General features: G+C 40.4%; 1 protein-coding gene across 1 annotated transcript in view; it reads right to left on the reverse strand.

Annotated features, from left to right (window-relative positions):
* The window catches only part of LOC124711142 (codanin-1), a 167,461-nt gene that overhangs the window by 69,391 nt on the left and 79,666 nt on the right, over positions 1–18,404 (reverse strand). The gene's annotated exons all lie outside the window — the stretch shown is intronic.

Consider the following 18,404-nt stretch of genomic DNA (forward strand, 5'->3'; position numbering starts at 1 on the left):
AGGGTGTTGCTGAGGACATGTATCAAGCCCTACTCCTGAAGGAGGTTTCGACAGCAGACGGCTTCATAAAATGGTGCCAGTACATCGAGACAATGCATCAAAAAAGAGTTACACGCAAGAAGTTTGAACGGCTTCCAAATGTCGTATCGATGTCTGTGATGGAGGAAGAAACTGATTTCACACATGTTCTTCATCAAATAGTGAGAGAGGAAGTTCAGAAGGCACTTGGATTGCAAGGCGAGCAGAAAACTGAGGTGCTTCAAGAGTCGTAAGAGAAGAAGTGGAACAGACATTAAGCCAATCTCTCGTCCTTCATTTCCCTTTATAATGGTAAAAAAGTCAAGACCCAGGCAAAGTTATGTTCCTACAGTGCCGCATTTGGAACCTGTTTGGGCACCAAGGAAGACTGACATCTGGGACACGTGGTGCGCTATTGTCAAGAAAGGCCGCAGATATTTGATAAGGCCGGTGCCAGAAGACAGCAGACTGATCTTAGCCGATGCCAACTCCGGGATGACGAAGATGAACAAGAAGATGTGGGTGCAGGACGACATAGGTCACCATCGCAGCAAGCTAGCCATTGGAGAGGATGCTTGCCAACACAACGATCAAGGTCTCTATCACCATTTAGAGGCTCCAGCTGATCACTTAGCCACCGCAATCTGGAAAACTAAAGGGTGCGACCTTCCTTGGAGGTGAGGCCACCAAAGAGAAAAACCCTCAGCCGTCGATCACTACAAAAATGATAGGAAACTACGTTGATATCCTCATGGATGGCTGAGCAGCCCAAGCTCTTGTGGACTCTGGAGCATCACATTCAGTCATTACGGAGAAGTACCGTCGCCAGTTGCAGAAAACCGTGTTTGTCGACAACAAAACATCTCTGGAGAGAGTGGCTAATGGGAAATATGTAAAACCTACAGGACGATGTGTCATTCGTGTGGGTATAAGAGGCCACACACAGTCCTTAAAATTCATCGTCTAGTGAGAGTAGTCATGACGTCATTCTCGGATGGGACTTTTTGGAAGCTTCTCAGGCAATCATTGATTGTGGTCACTCGACGATTATGCTAGAGATACTGTGGACAAGAAGATGCACATCTGAGTGTGTGGAGACTATGTGTGCTGGATAAAGAGATCATTCCTGCAGTCAGCGCTAGAAAGGTAAATGTCATGTGTCATGCCATGCATCAACCCATGGATCTTGTAGTGGAACGTAAGAGAAGCCTACCACTGAAGAATAACTTGGTCATCCCAGCCTCTGTTGTCTCATTTAAGAATGGATTCCGTGAATTGTGGATAGTTAACTGTTGCCGAGAACCGCAGATCCTTCCAAGACACATGTGCATAGAAAAAGCTGAGCCGTTAATTGCAGAACAGCTGAGCGTCATAGAAACCTCCCATGCCGAGTCTGTGGGTGAAATTAGTGCTACCACTACGAGACAAGATCTTCTAGCTCAACTATCACCAGATCTCACTAAGGAACAACAGAAGAAGCAACTTGCCATTCTTCAAGAGTTCTCTGAATGCTCCAGTCCACAGGTGAAGAGCAAATTAGACAAATCGATGGTGAAGTACCGGATTAGCACCGGAGACCAGCAACTAATAAGCCAGAGAGCATACCATGTGTCAGCAACAGAATGTAAAATAATTCGCGACAAGGTAGAGAAAATGATGAAGAATGACATCATTCAGCCTTCGCAGAACCCATGGTCATCACCAATGGTTCTTGTCCGGAAGAAGGATGGCAGTTGGTGCTTTTGTGTTGATTACAGGAAGCTTAATAAGGTAACTAAAACGGACATTTACCATCTTCCACGAATTGACGAGACACTAGATTGTCTGAACGGGGCAAAGTTTTTCTCAACCATGGACATGTACTCGGGATATGGCAAATCGAAGTGATTGTGAGAAAACTGCATTCATCACCCCTGAGGGCCTGCATGAGTTTAAGGTAATGCCATTTGGTTTGTGTAATGCACCAGCAATTTTTGAACGGATGATGAATAATCTTCTAAGTCACCTGAAGTGGACGATGCGTCTTTGTTATTTAGATGACATTATAGTGTTCTCAAAGACATTTGATGAACACATAAAAAGACTGATGGCCCTTCTTAAGTGTCTCCAACAAGCCAGACTGAAACTTAACCCAAGAAAGTGTCTCTTTGGAGCAAAAGAAATCAAAGTACTTGGACACCTTATGTCAAACAAAGGTGTGCGGCCAGACATGCTATCAATGTTCATCGATGTTGAGCAGAACAACTGGGATGAGGTGCTACTTTCATGACGTTCGCCTAAAACACCGCCAAACAAGACACCACAGGATTTACGCCATTTTTCCTGGTGCATGGGCGCGAGGCGACGACGACGGACACTGTGTTTCTGTTACATCCTGATGACATGGACGACGACATCAGCCAGGTGATAATCAGAGCTGAGGAAGCTCGGCAGTTAGCTCGACTCCGCACGCTGCAGGCTCAAGAAAACAATCGCTGAAGGTATGACGCGAGCCATCGCCCTGTTGCCTACTGGCCTGGTGACCTTGTCTGGATCTTCACTCCTGTTTGGAAGGTTGGTCTCTCTGGGAAGCTCCTCAGGCGCTACTTTGGACCTTATAAGTTTGTAAAACAGTTGTCTGATGTTACTTATGAAGTTGAAGATTTCGACCCCGACACAAAATGACGAAATATCAGAGGTACAGTCCACGCCCTTTGAATGAAGCCCTATAAGGATCCTGCAACCCAGGGTAAATTTGAAGCTCCAGCGACAGGCAACAAGCAGAAAGGTGATGATGAACGTAGCAGCAAGGGAAGTTCTAAGAGGATCACCACCAGGGCGAACATCAGTCATCGGGAGTTGGAGTATGTAGGACTTGTTCCCGGACTAGGAGGACGTAACACCGAGACGCTGTTCTCTTAAGGAGGGAGCAATTTCACAGAAGAAGCTGTGTAGTACAGTCACCATAGTGTAGTGGTTATGATACTAGGCTGTTGTATGGATGCTTGTGAGTTCAAAACTCACCTGAACTGTGAACTTTTAATTTCTATATTCGGTTCGAGTACATTCTAGAAGTATCCACAAATGGCAACAATCATTGTACTGGAATGTTCTGTTGCTGTATATTTACCATATGTATTCTGGCTGGAGGTAGTTTGCTCCATGCTCTTGTATGTGCAAGTGCAGAATAAACTTTCGTTACGTGAAGTTAGTGTTCATCATTCATCTACTCACACCTTCTTCTACGTGACGTTATTTACAATAGTATCATCTCTGTTTCCAGCAACTGGCTATGTTATTAAATTTGCAATGAGCGCACACATGCACACACGCAGGCACACCTTAATATTTACCATAAATATTTAATTGTGTTACTACAACAGCCCCAAAATATACAAGAGATTGACCTCATTTACAATTATGTCATCAAACCAACAGCTTATACCCCTGTCAGCTTGAAACTATATGTATGTCAACTACTCCCATAAATTGTACATCCATCCGCATATTTTAAAGCATTAAGGAATGTATTACGTCAACCTTTAGGCAGTTTTTACATGTAACATATACAATCTTAAGTACCCCCTACTTTGGAAAGTCTGCTCTCATCCAATCACTCCTTCCACCCTCTCTCTCCCTCACACTTTCTCTCTCTCTTTCTCTTCTGCTACCTCCAGTCTTTCATTTCTATCTGTGAATCCCATCCAAAATTGTTATTTATGTATAATTTTACCACTGTAACCAACATAATTCTTGTACTTACCGTTTGTAACATGTCACCTGATTATATAAAAGAATATGAAGTTTAAGCTATATTAACTTGACAAAGCCTGATTCATATACCGTCTGAAATAATTATTCCAACTCATGTATTCAACACCTCAAAACAAAGATCTCCAAAATCCTTTAAAATTTATTATATAATAATATTGTTATGATTTGTACTTTGTGATAATGTTTCTCTTCTGCTACATGATCCTTGCACCTAAGAGTTTCCAAATATCATATTTGCTAACAAAATATTACAGTATACACGTGATGTGTTTTGACAGTGAAAGGAACATGTGACCACTGGAAGTACTCTATTTTAATTATTTTTACTGTTGGATATATATTTAGTTTTTTGTCACAAGAAACCCAAAAACACATCCTGAAATAGTATTTTGTTTCTCCACTAGCCAGTGCCACAAGTTCCTCCAAAAAATCATAACACAGCACGCGCGCGCACACACACACACACACACACACACACACACACACACACACACACGTCATACTAACAAATGTAAATCCACCTGATGATGAAGGTTTAAACCTCTGAAACACTGAAACATGTCGTGAAAATAAATAAACAGTGACTGGTAACAGTAAACTTGTTGTTTCATTTAATGTCAATAACCTAAAATGTTAACATTTAAAGATGTCTGAAAAGTAACATTTGTTTCATGTAGCATAGCACACTGCAGAAGTTCTGCAACATCTTCAAGTGCCAAACTTGAACTGATACTCTATCTCTTTGTTCTTGTGGAGACACTCAAGTGTGAACTCACAGCTGTAAATACAATATTATCAAAAGGACAGTTGCTACTGACCATATAGTGGAGATGCTGAGTCGCAGAAAGGCACAACAAAAAGACTGTTGGAAAGTTATCTTATGATCAACAATGCCTTTGTCAAATACAGACAACAACAACAACAACAACAACACCACACACACACACACACACACACACACACGACAACAGTCTCTGGCAGCTGGAGGCACAGACTGTGGTCATCATAATATTGTTACATTCCATCCTGGATTTTCCATTGTTTAGTTACAGAATACTACAGATACGAAACCATGCCTCAGGAATCATAAAAATTGAGTTAAAGAAGTAGCCTCTAATTACAGATCCATCTCTCTTCTTATCATGTTCTCAAATGTTTTTGAGAACGTACAGGTAGCTTACAGCACAACACTGAACCACCTCTCTGGAAATACCAAAGAGCAGCAGCTCAGCTTTGCTTTCATGGAGTCTTATCCATTGGAATGTCCAAAATGGAATAAAAACTATATTATGAGAAGGCTAGATTGCTGCTTAACACACAGAGGAGGCATCTGAGTTACAGACAGGCACAATCAAAAGACTATTAAACGTATAAACTTCCAGCCTTATTTATGGCCTTCTTCAGAAACAGAAAGCACACACAAACCAACACAAACACAACTCACACACACATGGCCATTGTCTTTGGATTCTGTGGTCAGACTGCAGGCTACAACAGTGACAGATGTGAGCAGCAATCTGAGGTGGGTGTTGGGCTTAAGAAAGAGGCATATGACAGGGAATGGGAGGCAAAGCACGCAGGGGATGTGGAAGGGCTCGTGCTGCCTTTGAGAGCATGAAGGGACTTGGTGGGGATAGGATGGGGGTGCTAGCTGCAGGGTTGGGACACTGTGTAGGGAGGAGGGAAGAGCAGAAAAGGGAAAAGGGAGAGAAGTAGAGAAGGGGAAAGGATTAGTGGGTGCATTGGTGGAATGGAACACATGTGTATTGCCAGTCTGCAGGCAGGGAAGGGTAGGTGAAGGACTGGGTCTAGTGAAGGATGAGGGCAGGGGATTACAGAAATGAAGAATATGTCGTAAGAAGAGTTCCGATCTGTGCAATTCAGAAAAGCTAGTTGTATTAGGAAGGATCCAGATGCTGCAGGGTATGAAACTGTCATTGAAACATAGCACATCATGTTGGGCAGCTTGTTCAGCAACTGGGTGACGGATGGTCCAGCTGTCTCTTGGTCACAGTTTGGCTATGGCGATTCATGAGGACAGACAGCTTGTTAGTTGTCATAGCATGTAGAAAGCAGCATAGTGCTTGCAGTTCAGTTTGCAAATCACTTGGCTGCTATCACAGGCAGACAAAGGTCTTACATATAGGTCTATCGCAGGGATATGAGCTAATGACGCAAGGGGGTTGGGAGCAGGGGTGGAGTAGGGATGGACAAGGATATTGCATAGGTTTGGTGAGCAGTGGAATACCACTGTGAGACACGTGGGGAGGATAACGAGTAGGATACTCTTCATTTCAGAGATTGACAAGAGGTAGCTGAAACCCCAGCAGAGGATATGATTCAGTTACTCCAGTCCTGGGTGCTACTGAGTCATGAGAGGAGTGCTCCTTTATGCCTGGATGGTGGGTATGTGGGATGTGGTAGGGGGCAGGAGAGACAAGGCATGGGAGATCTATTTCTGAACAAGTTTGTGATGGTAATTTTGGTAGGAAAGGTAATTTCAGTCTGTGAAGGTCTCAGTAAGACCCTTGGCATGTTGGGAGAGGGATTGCTAGTCACTATGGATGCAATGACCACATGTGGCTAGGCTGTATGGAAAACACTTCTTGGTATGGAATGGGTAGCAGCTGTCGAAGTGGAAGTATTGTTGTTGGTTGGTAGGCTTGTTGTGGATAGAGATACTTATTTTGCCATCCTTGAGGTGGAGGTCAACATTGAGGAAGCTGGCTTGCTGGGTGGAAGAGGGCCATGTGAGGTGAATGGGAGAGAAGGTGTTGAGATTCTGAAGGAATGTGGATAGTGTGTCCTCATGTTCAATTCATATCATGAAGATGTCATCGATGAATCTGAACCAAGTGAAGGGTTTGGGATTCTGTGTGGTTAGGAAGGACTCCTCTAGATGGTCCATGGAAAGACTGGCCCATTACTGTGCTAAGGATTTGTTTGTAGGTGATGTCTTCAAAGGAATTGTAACTGTGGGTTAGGATGCAATTGACTGTGGTATCCAGAAAGGAGGTAATAGGTTTTGAGTCAGTCAGGCACTGGAAAAGGTGACCTTCAATAGTGAAAAAGCCATTGACATGGGGGATGTTAGCGTATAAGGAGGTGATATCAAGAGTGACAAACAGGGCACTGTGTGAAACTTCCTCACAGATTAAAAGTGTGTGCCGAACCGAGACTCAAACTTGGGACCATTGCCTTTTGCGGGCAAGTGCTCTACCATCTGAGCTACCCAAGCATGACTCATGCCCCGTCCTCACAGCTCTACTTCTGCCAGTACCTCATCTCCTACTTTCCAAACTTTACAGAAGCTCTCCTGCAGGAGAGCACTTGCCCGCGAAAGGCAAAGGTCCCGAGTTCGAGTCTCGGTCCGGCACACAGTTTTAATCTGCCAGGAAGTTTCATATCAGTGCACACTCTGTTGCAGAGTGAAAATATTATTCTGGAAACCTCCCACAGGCTGTGGCTAAGCCTTGTCTCTGCAATATCCTTTCTTTCAGGAGTGCTAGTTCTGCAAGGTTTGCAGGAGAGTTTCTGTAAAGGTTGGAATGTAGGAGACGAGGTACTGGCAGAAGCAAAGCTGTGAGGACAGGGCTCGAATCGTGCTTGGGTAGCTCAGATGGTAGAGCACTTGCCCACGAAAGGCAAAGGTCCAGAGTTCGAGTCTCAGTCTGGTACCACACACTCTGCTGCAGAGTGAAAATCTCATTCAGGGCACTGTGTGGTAAAGGTACAGGAACTGTGGTGAGTCACTGGAAGAAATAGTTGGTGTCTTTTGTATAGGAGGGTATGTTACGGGTAATAGACTGAAGGTGTTGGTCCACAAGTGAAGATATTCTCTCTGTGGGTACATGGTAATAGGCCACAATGGAGCATCCTGGATGGTTGGGTTTATGGACTTCAGGAAACTTGGAGAAGGTAGGAGTACAGGGTGTGGTATGTTTGAGGAGTCAGACAGATTGCAGGGAGAGATTCTAGGATGGGCCTCAGTATCTGAGGAGGGCTGAATGGTCCTGCTGAATTTCTGGTATGGGGTCACTGTGACAGTCTCTGCAGGCGGATGTATCTGACAGCTGACAGAGACCCTCCACCAGATAATCCCTGAGGTTCAGAACCACAATGATGGAGCCCTTATCAACAGGAATATACAGTCAGGATCAGTTTTTAGGTGGTGGACTGTGGTTCTTTCTATAGATGTAAAGCTGGTTTTCACTTTGAGGGATTTGGCTCCTTACTCCCTCCACCTACCACAGATCACTGCTCATGTCAGATGCAGTCTGCTGTTGGCCAGACAGGAGCCATATGTGTGTGTGTGTGTGTGTGTGTGTGTGTGTGTGTGTGTGTGTGTGTGTGTGTGGATGCGCGCGCATGCTTTCCATTTTTCTTTGACTAAAAGCTTAAAGTTTTTGTAGTCTCTTGATTGTCCTTGTTTGCAGCTCAGCACCTCCCCTGAGTGGTGAGCAGCAATCTATCATTTTCACTATATTATTGAGAAAAATATATGGTTTAATGACCTCAGTTGAAATAGAACCAAACAAGAAAAATTACCCTTTTGAAATTCACTATGATCTTGCCAAGGCCTTAAACTGTATGGGTCATAAAATTCTACTAAATAAACTACAGTAGTACAGCGATGAAGCAATCTCCTTGCTTGGATGGTGTCATTCATTAACATCTACATCTACATTTACATTTATACTCCGCAAGCCACCCAACGGTGTGTGGCGGAGGGCATTTTACGTGCCACTGTCATTACCTCCCTTTCCTGTTCCAGTCGTATATGGTTGGCGGGAAGAACGACTGTCTGAAAGCCTCCATGCGCTCGAATCTCTCTAATTTTACATTCGTGATCTCCTCGGGAGGTATAAGTAGGGGGAAGCAATATATTCCATACCTCATCCAGAAACGCACCCTCTCGAAACCTGGCGAGCAAGCTACACCGCGATGCAGAGCGCCTCTCTTGCAGAATCTGCCACTTGAGTTTGCTAAACATCTCCGTAAAGCTATCACGGTTACCAAATAACCCTGTGACGAAACGCGCCGCTCTTCTTTGGATCTTCTCTATCTCCTCCGTCAACCCGATCTGGTACGGATCCCACACTGATGAGCAATACTCAAGTATAGGTCGAATGGAATATAGGGGGTTATTTTAACAAAAGTTACAACAGGAGAAAAAGTAAATTCAGAGTGGGAGTATGGTGTCCTGCAAGATCACTTGGCCAACTCATGTTCTGAATCTGCATAAATGATTCACCAAAGACTCTGGAGGACTCTTTAAAACCTGTGATGTTTGTTGATAACACAAGCATACTGGTAAAGAACACAAACACATTTATTTTATTTATTTCATGTTCCAGTGAGCAATGTTGTGAATATATCTTAAGATATGGAACATGTCAGTTTTACACTTTTTTGTTGTTACATTCAATTTACTAATCAATATCATAATAAAGTATCTACAACTTAGGTTCTATCACAGAAAAATAAAAGTATTTAAATATGTTTACAACAATAAATACACATGCACACAAATAAGGATCTGGGAATGTTTCAGTGTGTTACAGTACATGGATACTTTACAATGTGGTTCAGGAACTCTTTTATAGTTTAAAATAATCCTTGCAATAGGAACTGCCTTAAGGCTATTTTTATATATTTAATAAAAAATAGAGCTCATCATTCACTAAACACTTAATTTGTGGAGGGAGGGGATTAAAAATCTTACAGCCACTTGAATGGACCTCCTTCTGTACCATACTCAGGTTTTTATGTTAATAATCGAAATGGTCTATTCTTCTAGTACATAGATTATGATTCACACTGTTAGGTTTAAAACAGGCTCTGTTTTCTTATGAAACAAATCAGGGTGAATATACCTTGTGCGATGGATGTGTGGATTTCAAATTCTTTAAAAATATTTCTGCGTGTGGTTCTAAGATGGACTCCACTCTCAATTCTTGTGGCACTTATATGTGTATAACATTTTTCTAGCCAATGGCTGACTTCCCCAAAATGCAATCCCATAAGCAATAAAGGTACAAAAGTAGCCATAATAAGCTGATTCAATAGTTCCCATATTTCTATAACAGTAAACAATATCCGCCCTTACTATGTATCTGCTCGTCACCTAATTTTTCTCCTATTTATTCATCTTTTGACATTATGTGAAACTGAATAAAGTTTGTTTTACTGTAATTCACAGAAAGACCATTTATGTTAAACCAGTTCGCAACATCCCTAAAAACATTATTAGCCGATCTATCTAGTTCGTGTAATGAATTACTGATAAGTATTACAGTGTCGTAATTCATGAGACAAACTACCAGAGAAAATCGGAAGAATACTGGAATAGGCTTACAGCTGCTTCACAGCACATAACTGAATCCTACAGATTCATTTAATGTAATTGTTAAAAAGTGATTTACAGGCACCAGAAAGAGAGTGAAATTGCCCACACACTGGATGAGGCTTCATGAGCCGAGTTGCTAGACATCCAGATGGTTAATAAACAGAGGTGACACCAATAGGGGCGTAATTTACCAACAAATCTAATTTTTGAGTGTTTTGTATTTAGATGCCTGTCTCGTTATAGTGATCTGCAGGTAAGATTGCATACATGGCATACTTCCACTCAACAGTGTGCTACATCATAAACTTCTGAGGCAAAGCAGCTAATATGAAGAGAGTTTTTTTTATACTGAAGCACACAGTAAAAATAAGATGTAAAGTTGATAACTGCAAATTCTGTGAAACACACGAATAACTATAATAATAATAACAAAATTTCTACAAAACATTCTTTGAGGATTTATCTGGGTATAAACCGTCAATATTGTGTTACTGTCTAATTAATGGAAAAGTGGAAACAAACAATAATGAAAACTTTGTGATACTAGCTGATTAGTTTCAAAATTTATTGAATGGCAAGCCTCCAGCGGAGAGCCTGCATTTTGAAACACTGATACCAGACACAGACTCTCATACTCCAATAATTCAAGAAATAAGTGAGGTAAACCCAGTGGTCTAGGGGTAGCATCTTTGATTAGTAGTCAAAACATCCTCGGTCTCAGGTTCAAAACCTGCCATTGCTCAAATTTTGATTAATAATCAGCAGCCGAAGCCTTCTGGCATAAGAAGTCACCTTCATTCTGCCAACGGCCTTGTTAAAGAGGGTGGAAGAGCGGACAGAGGTTCAGGGCACTCTCTTGCCCTTGGCGTAGGAAACTGCCCATAAAGATGGAAGAATCAGCAATGATCAATAGCATGAAGATGCAGAAGGCAATGGAAACCGCTGCATTAAAGACACATAATGTGTATCCATAGGACATGTGGCCTAAAATTGAAAAAGTGTCATGATGATCTGTCCACTGACAAAAGATTCTGGAATAGTCCCCATTCAGATCTCCAGGAAGGGATTGCCAAGGGGGAGATGACCATGGGAAAATTGATCAATCAATGAAATAATAATGTTCTACCAGTTGGGGCATGGAATGTCAGAAGCTTTAACGTGACAGAGAAACTAGAAAATCTCAAAAGGGGAATGCAAAGGCTCAATATAGGTACAGTAGGGGTCAGTGAAGTGAAAATGAAAGAAGACAAGGATTTCTGGTCGGAGTATTTATTATACTGAAGCACACAGTAAAAATAAGATGTAAAGTTGATAACTGAAAATCCTGTGAAACGCACAAATAACTATAATAATAATAATAATAATAATAATAATAACAAAATTTCTACAAAACATTCTGTGAGGATTTATCTGGGTATAAACTATTCATCATGAATAGGAATGTAGGGTGCAGAGTGTGTTACTGTGGACAGTTCAGTGATACAGGGTTTTTCTTACCAGAATCGACAGCAAACAAAACAGCGACAATGAAAGTTCAGGTATACATGCCGACGTCGCAAGCTGAAGAGACAGAGACAGTTTAAGAGGAGATTGAAAGGGAAATACGGTGCGTAAAGGGAGATGAAAATCTAATAGTCACGGGGGACTGGAATGCAGTTGTAGGGGAGGGAGTACAAGGAAAGGTTACAGAAGAATATTGGCTTGGGACAAGGAATAAGAGGAGAAAGACTAATTGGGTTCTGTAATAAATTACAGCTAGTAATAGTGAATACTCTGCTCAAGAATCACAAGAGGAGGAGGTATACTTGGAAAAGGCCGCGTGATATGGGAATATTTCAGTTAGATTACACATTAGTCAGGCAGAGATTTTGAAATCAGATAGTGGATTGTAAGGCGTACCCAGGAGCAGATATAGACTCAGATCACAATATAGTAGGCTGAAGTTTAAGACATTAGATAGGAAGACTCAATATGTAAAGAAGTGGGATACGGAAGTACTAAGGGATGACGAGATACGCTTGAAGTTCTCTAAGGCTATAGATGCAGCAGTAAGGAATAGCTCAGTAAGCAGTACAGTTTGTAACGTCCTAAGTTAATGCGCGATAGCATTCGTTGCTATACAGCCTACAGTATTGGAGCCGGAGGCTGTGAAAGAAACCACCACTTGTGTCTTAGCCAATGAGTCACGTACACCTGCTTCTACGGCAGCATGAGAACGGCTCCTGTCTCACTTCTTAGCGACCGTACATTCACCACATATAAGAACCTAAATAAATGATATTAAATATTATTCAATCATTTTCACAATCGGTCCACTACCTTTTGACATTCAGGAGAAGATTGTGTCCAAATTTCAGCTTTATAACTATCATAGTTTCAGAGATATAAAAAAATTGCTAGAAAAAGTAAAAAACTGACACTTAGGAAACTAAATTCAGTTAGGAAATATAATAGTTTATCCTTTGGTATTATCTAAAAACATAAACAGAACTTGTAGGGTGCAGAATTAATTAATTGAGATTTTCATATTAAAACTAAAAATATAAAATACAAAAATCAGACAAAATTATTATTGGTTCTAAGATTGTTGTAGGAGTATATGTGAGTGAATGAGAGTGTGTACATGGGACATTCGTCAAATTTTAATGTTGCATTATGTACCGTCTTAAGTAACCTGCAAGAGTTACGCAAGCCTGTCGCGGGAAAAATGTTCATAGGGAATTTATCCACTTTGATGATGACATATGTCTGGGTGTGATTGCTATTTTAACAGAGCAGCCAGAAAGTCAGCTGGAGTATTATCTGTATCTAAAGGATATTTCCAGATTTACTGCCTTTTCCTTTTCGTTTTTTAAACATTATTTTAATATTTGTATATTAGAATGACATAGATGTGTCTGTATATAAGGATTGGTGCAGGCCAGTTTTGGTGCAAATATGATCATGAGCGAGCATTCTGATTGGCAGCAAGTATGGTTAGCCAATTAGAATTAAGATGGTTCCCGCTCACCACCTGATACTTATATTGGGAGTGAGGCCACAAGAAGGGAGTCGCTCGCTAGCTTTGAACGCGGATGGTCATGCTATTAGTGCCAGTCAAAATAATTTTAGAACTGTATTTCTGGAATGATATTCGCGTGTGAAAATTTGGCCTTCGTAGTATCCGTGTGGCTTGTTTCAGTATTTCACTGAGCATTTTTGGCAAGCAATTTCTTTTTTGAACTCCACCAGAAGGACCGAATGTAATAACTCATGTTAGTGGTGGAATTAAGGACTGTGGAAATGTTGTTTAACTCAGGTCGGATTTGGACAGATTTCTGGGTGCTGTGCGTGCGAAACGAAATGAGTGTATGAATTGTGAACTTGACAAAAAGAACCAATAGTTTAAATGTGGACTGAATAGTACTGTTTCTTTGGTTACACGAACAAATAAACGTTTTCATGTGGAAAGTTCGGATATTATTTTCCAGAAGCCAATCCATTATCTTACCGCCCGATAAATCTTTTTATTGACAGTTTTTCTACAGAACTTTATTTCATTACTAGAGTTGCACGGCCTCAGTAATTGTAGATATTAGATGGTGTTTTTTTATCAACGCTGCTTTTACATCATCTTGTCAGTATCTATGTTGCTGAGTGAAGGGACATTGAGCACACGCTGTTCTGAGGAAGGTGAATTTTTAAAGTGCAGCCCGCACAGCACACAGAATTTTAAAGGCTGCACCGCCGCAAGTTTAAGAGGAATGGGCATCTCTAAAAGGGACCATCACAGAAGCTGGAGAGAAAAATATAGGTACAAAGAAGGCAACTGCAAAGAAACCATTTCTTTTTTGAAATCCACCAGAAGGACCGAATGTAATAACTCATGTTAGTGGTGGAATTAAGGACTGTGGAAATGTTGTTTAACTCAGGTCGGATTTGGACAGATTTCTGGGTGCTGTGCGTGCGAAACGAAATGAGTGTATGAATTGTGAACTTAACAAAAAGAACCAATAGTTTAAATGTGGAGGAATGAAATGTGAGGAATGAAATAAATAGGAAGTGCAGGGAAGCTAAGACGAAATGGCTGCATGAAGAATGTGAAGAAATCGAAAAAGAAATAATTGTTGGAAGGACAGAATCAGCTTACAGGAAAGTCAAAACAACTTTATGTGACATTAGAAGGAAGGGTGGTAACATTAAGAGTGCAATGGGAATTCCACTCTTAAATGCAAAGGCAAGAGCAGATAGGTGAAAAGAATACACTGAATGCCTATGAGGGGGAAGATTTGTCTAATGTGATAGAAGAAGAAACAGGAGTCGATTTAGAAGAGATAGGAATTCAGTATTAGAATCAGAATTTCAAAGAGCTTTGGAGGACTTAAGATCAAATAAGGCAGAAGGGATAGATAACATTCCACTGCAATTTCTAAAATCATTGGGGGAAGTGGCAACAAAATGACTATTCACTTTGGTATGTAGAATTTATGAGTCTTTCGGAAATATATCATCCACACAATTCCAAAGACTGCAAGAGGTGAGAAGTGCAGGAATTATTGCACAATGAGCTTAACAGTTCATGCATCCAAGTTGCTTACAAGAATAATATAGAGAAGAATGGAAAAGAAAATTGAGAATGTGCTAGATGAAGATCAGTTTGGCTTTAGAAAAGGTAAAGGCACAAGAGAGGCAATTCTGACAGTGCGGTTAATAATGGAAGCACAACTAAAGAAGAATCAAGACAGTTTCAAATGATTTGTAGATGTGGGAAAAGCGTTCGACAATGTAAAATGGTGCAAGATGTTTGAAATTCTGCAAAAAGTAGGGGTCAGCTGTAGGGAGAGACGGGTCATATACAATATGTACAATGACCAAGAATGAAGTGCTCTTATTAAAAAGGGTCTAAAACATGGATGTAGCCTTTTGCCCCTACTGTTCAATCTGTATATTGAGGAAGCAATGATTGAAAAAAAAAAAAAAAAAGGTTCAGGAGTGGAATTAAAATTCAAGGTGATGTGATTTGCTGATGACATTACTATCCTGAGTGAAAGTGAAGAAGAATTAAATGATCTGCTGAATGGAATGAACAATCTAATGAGTACAGAATATGGATTGTGAGTAAATCGAAAACAGATGAAAATAATGAGAAGCAGCAGAAACGAGAACAGTGAGACTGATGGTCATAAAGTACATGAGTTACGGAATTCTGCTACCTAGGTAGCAAAATAACCAGTGGTGGACAAAGCAAGGAGGACATCAAGAGCAGACTAGCAATGACAAAAAGGGCATTCCTGGCCAAGAGAAGTCTATTGGTATCAAACATAGGTCTCAATTTGGTATTGAAACATGGACTGTGGAAAAACAGGAACAGAAGAGAATCGACGCATTTGAAATGTGGTGCTACAGACAAATGTTGAATATAGGGTGGACTGATAAGGTACGGAATGAGGAAGAAACACTGACAAAAAGAATGGACAGCATGACTGTAGATCTCTTAAGACATCAGGGAATGACTTCTGTGGTACTAGAGGGAGCTGTAGAGGACAAAAACTGTAGAGGAAGACAGAGATTGGAATAGATCCAGCAAATAGTTGAGGACTTAGCTTGCAAGTACTACTCTGAGATGAAGAGGTTGGCACAGGAGAGGAATTCGTGGTGGGCATCAAACCAATCAGAAGACTGATGAAAAAGAAAAAAAAGGGGGGGGGGGGGAGATAACAAAGTGTCTGGAGAGGATCGGATAACTGTAGAAGAATGGTTGGTTGGTAGATTGATTTGGGGGAGGAGACCAAAGAGTGAGGTCATCAGTCCCAGCGGATTAGGGAAGGACGGAAAATGAAGTCAGCCGTGCCCTTCCAAAGGAACCATCCCAGCATTTTCCTGAAGTGATTTAGGGAAATCAAGGAAAATCTAAATGAGGATGGCTGGACCCAGGTGTGAACCATCGTCCTCCCAAATGCAAATCCAGTGTGCTAACCACTGCAACCCCTCACTCGATCTGTAGAAATGTTAAAAATAGTAGGAAATGGTCTCATAACAAGAATTTATGCACTCTTAACAGAAATAACAAAAACTGAAATAATTCCAAATGGCTAGAAGAAACCTTTTATACATCCATTGCATAATAAGGTGATAGAGCAGGTGTCAGCGATTACAGGGACCTGTTATCTCTTCTGTTGTTTACATACAAAGTTCTATCCAAATCTATATTAAACAGAGACAAACAGTAAACAGTTCATCTGATTGATGAGTGTCAAGCACGCTTCATGAAAGGTTGATATGTACTGAGCAGATTTAGTGTCTGAAGACAATTTTAATCCTTTCATTGCTATGGACGTGGATGTATACACACATCCTGCTTTACCATTCCCCATGTGCTGTGGATGTGCATACACATGCCGCTTGTGTTTTCCTACGGTGCTATTGATTTCTCCATGTAGCCTGAATCGCCAACCTATAACTGCTGTGGATGAGTTGCATCCATATCTCACAATCACTGAATAAACAAAGTTTCAAATATTTATCATACAACATATGTGCCTCTTTGTATGGTATCATTTGAGAAAAAAAAAGATAAAGAGAAAATCTAATTTTGATATCCTGAATAGGTCATGAAATATGGCGATTGTTATGGTCACATGATTCACAAAGCATAAGGATGAAAATGGATGTGTAGTGTGCAACCATTCTTTGGATATAAAAGTCAATAGCTCACGAATGAAATATCATCCTGCTCTCAGTTTTAAATAAAATTTCAATATCTTATCTACATTTCATTCACTGCAATGTATGAGCTAAAATCAGCCATATGCAATGTTTTCACAATGCTTTTTTACCTCTACAAACTCTTTAAAATTTTGTGGAATGTTTTACTTAATTTGATGCAGTGCAGTAACTATGACATATAACGAATGGAAATATAGCCCTTTATCAAGCAAAAATATCAGACTGGAAGGCGTGCAAAAATCAAATTATTTTCACTCAATAGCTTTCTTAAAATTGGATGATAAGTATTTCATATTGGCTGGAATGCCATTTCTCAGCTCAGGCATCAGCATATAGTGAGCAGTACAGCTGTTACAATTGTCACCCTCAGTATGGAATGCAGAGAACATGTCTGTAGAAGTGAAATACCATCACATTTGTCACTTTTGTAGACTCTACAAGGGTGCATCACTCTGTTGAGATACAAACTCTTTCGGACACTTCAGAAGAGCTCAGAGTAAACTGGAAGACTAGAGAACTAAACTGCTAGACTCTCACAGAGAAGTTATTTTTTTAATGGCTTCTGGGCATCAGCCATGCAGCCAGCCTCAGATAATAAAAAACAACAATTATCTGAAACATCCATTTACACTGAACTTACATAAATGATCTAAGTAAATTAACATATTTAATATATTATAATGTAAAAAATTTACATCAACATATTAGAAGATCAGCACTACAAACAGAATACTGAACAATTTTATATGTGTCTTCCTTCAAATGTCTCAGAGAAATCATAGCACCAATTGGACTACATTTTAAGCCAACTTAGAATGAGATGCCAAATTCAAGAAAGCACAAACAATATATTTGAATCACTTCAATAAACGAGCTGTATCCTGCATTGCATAACTTCGCCATTACATGGCAGTTGTTTTGCCTGCAGCATTATATGTCTCAGAAACTAAATCTCTAGGAGGCCACTCAAAAACTGATGAAACAGGAAAGGAAGAGTGAAAAATTCTCAGAAAAATGCTGTTGTCCTATTAATATACATGGCATAAAGATTAAAAGAAAACTAGACCTATACCATTCAATAGACAAGATCACTGATGCAATTTGTAAAAGATGCTTGAGGTTCTGCTGGTCACATCTGCAGAATAGATGCAGGTTAGCTAAAAACTCCTTAATACATTAAATTCAAAAATGGTAAAAATCACTTGCTTGGAAGAAATTAAGTCTACTTAATTATTATGAAACATGAATGTCACAGAGGACATCATAATCGGAAATCACACATTCATAGAGGAAGCTAAAAAGACCACTGGAAAGCAGTGGACAGAGGAAATCAGAAACAACACAACACATTCATGACAAGATTTTGGGAAAAGGCGAAGAAAAGGAAGCTGTCACACCATGCTCACAAGTTCAAATGAGCTCTTTAAGAGGGCATAAAAAGAAGGAATAACAATAATAATAATAATAATAATAATAATAATAACAAAATGAGAAAAGGTAGCCACTGACCATATAATTGAAGCACCATGACAATGTAATCAGTTGAAACAACGGGCTGCTGTTATTTTTGTCAGTTAGC

Source organism: Schistocerca piceifrons, chromosome 8, assembly GCF_021461385.2.
Source record: "Schistocerca piceifrons isolate TAMUIC-IGC-003096 chromosome 8, iqSchPice1.1, whole genome shotgun sequence".
NCBI classification, from domain to species: Eukaryota; Metazoa; Arthropoda; class Insecta; order Orthoptera; family Acrididae; genus Schistocerca; species Schistocerca piceifrons.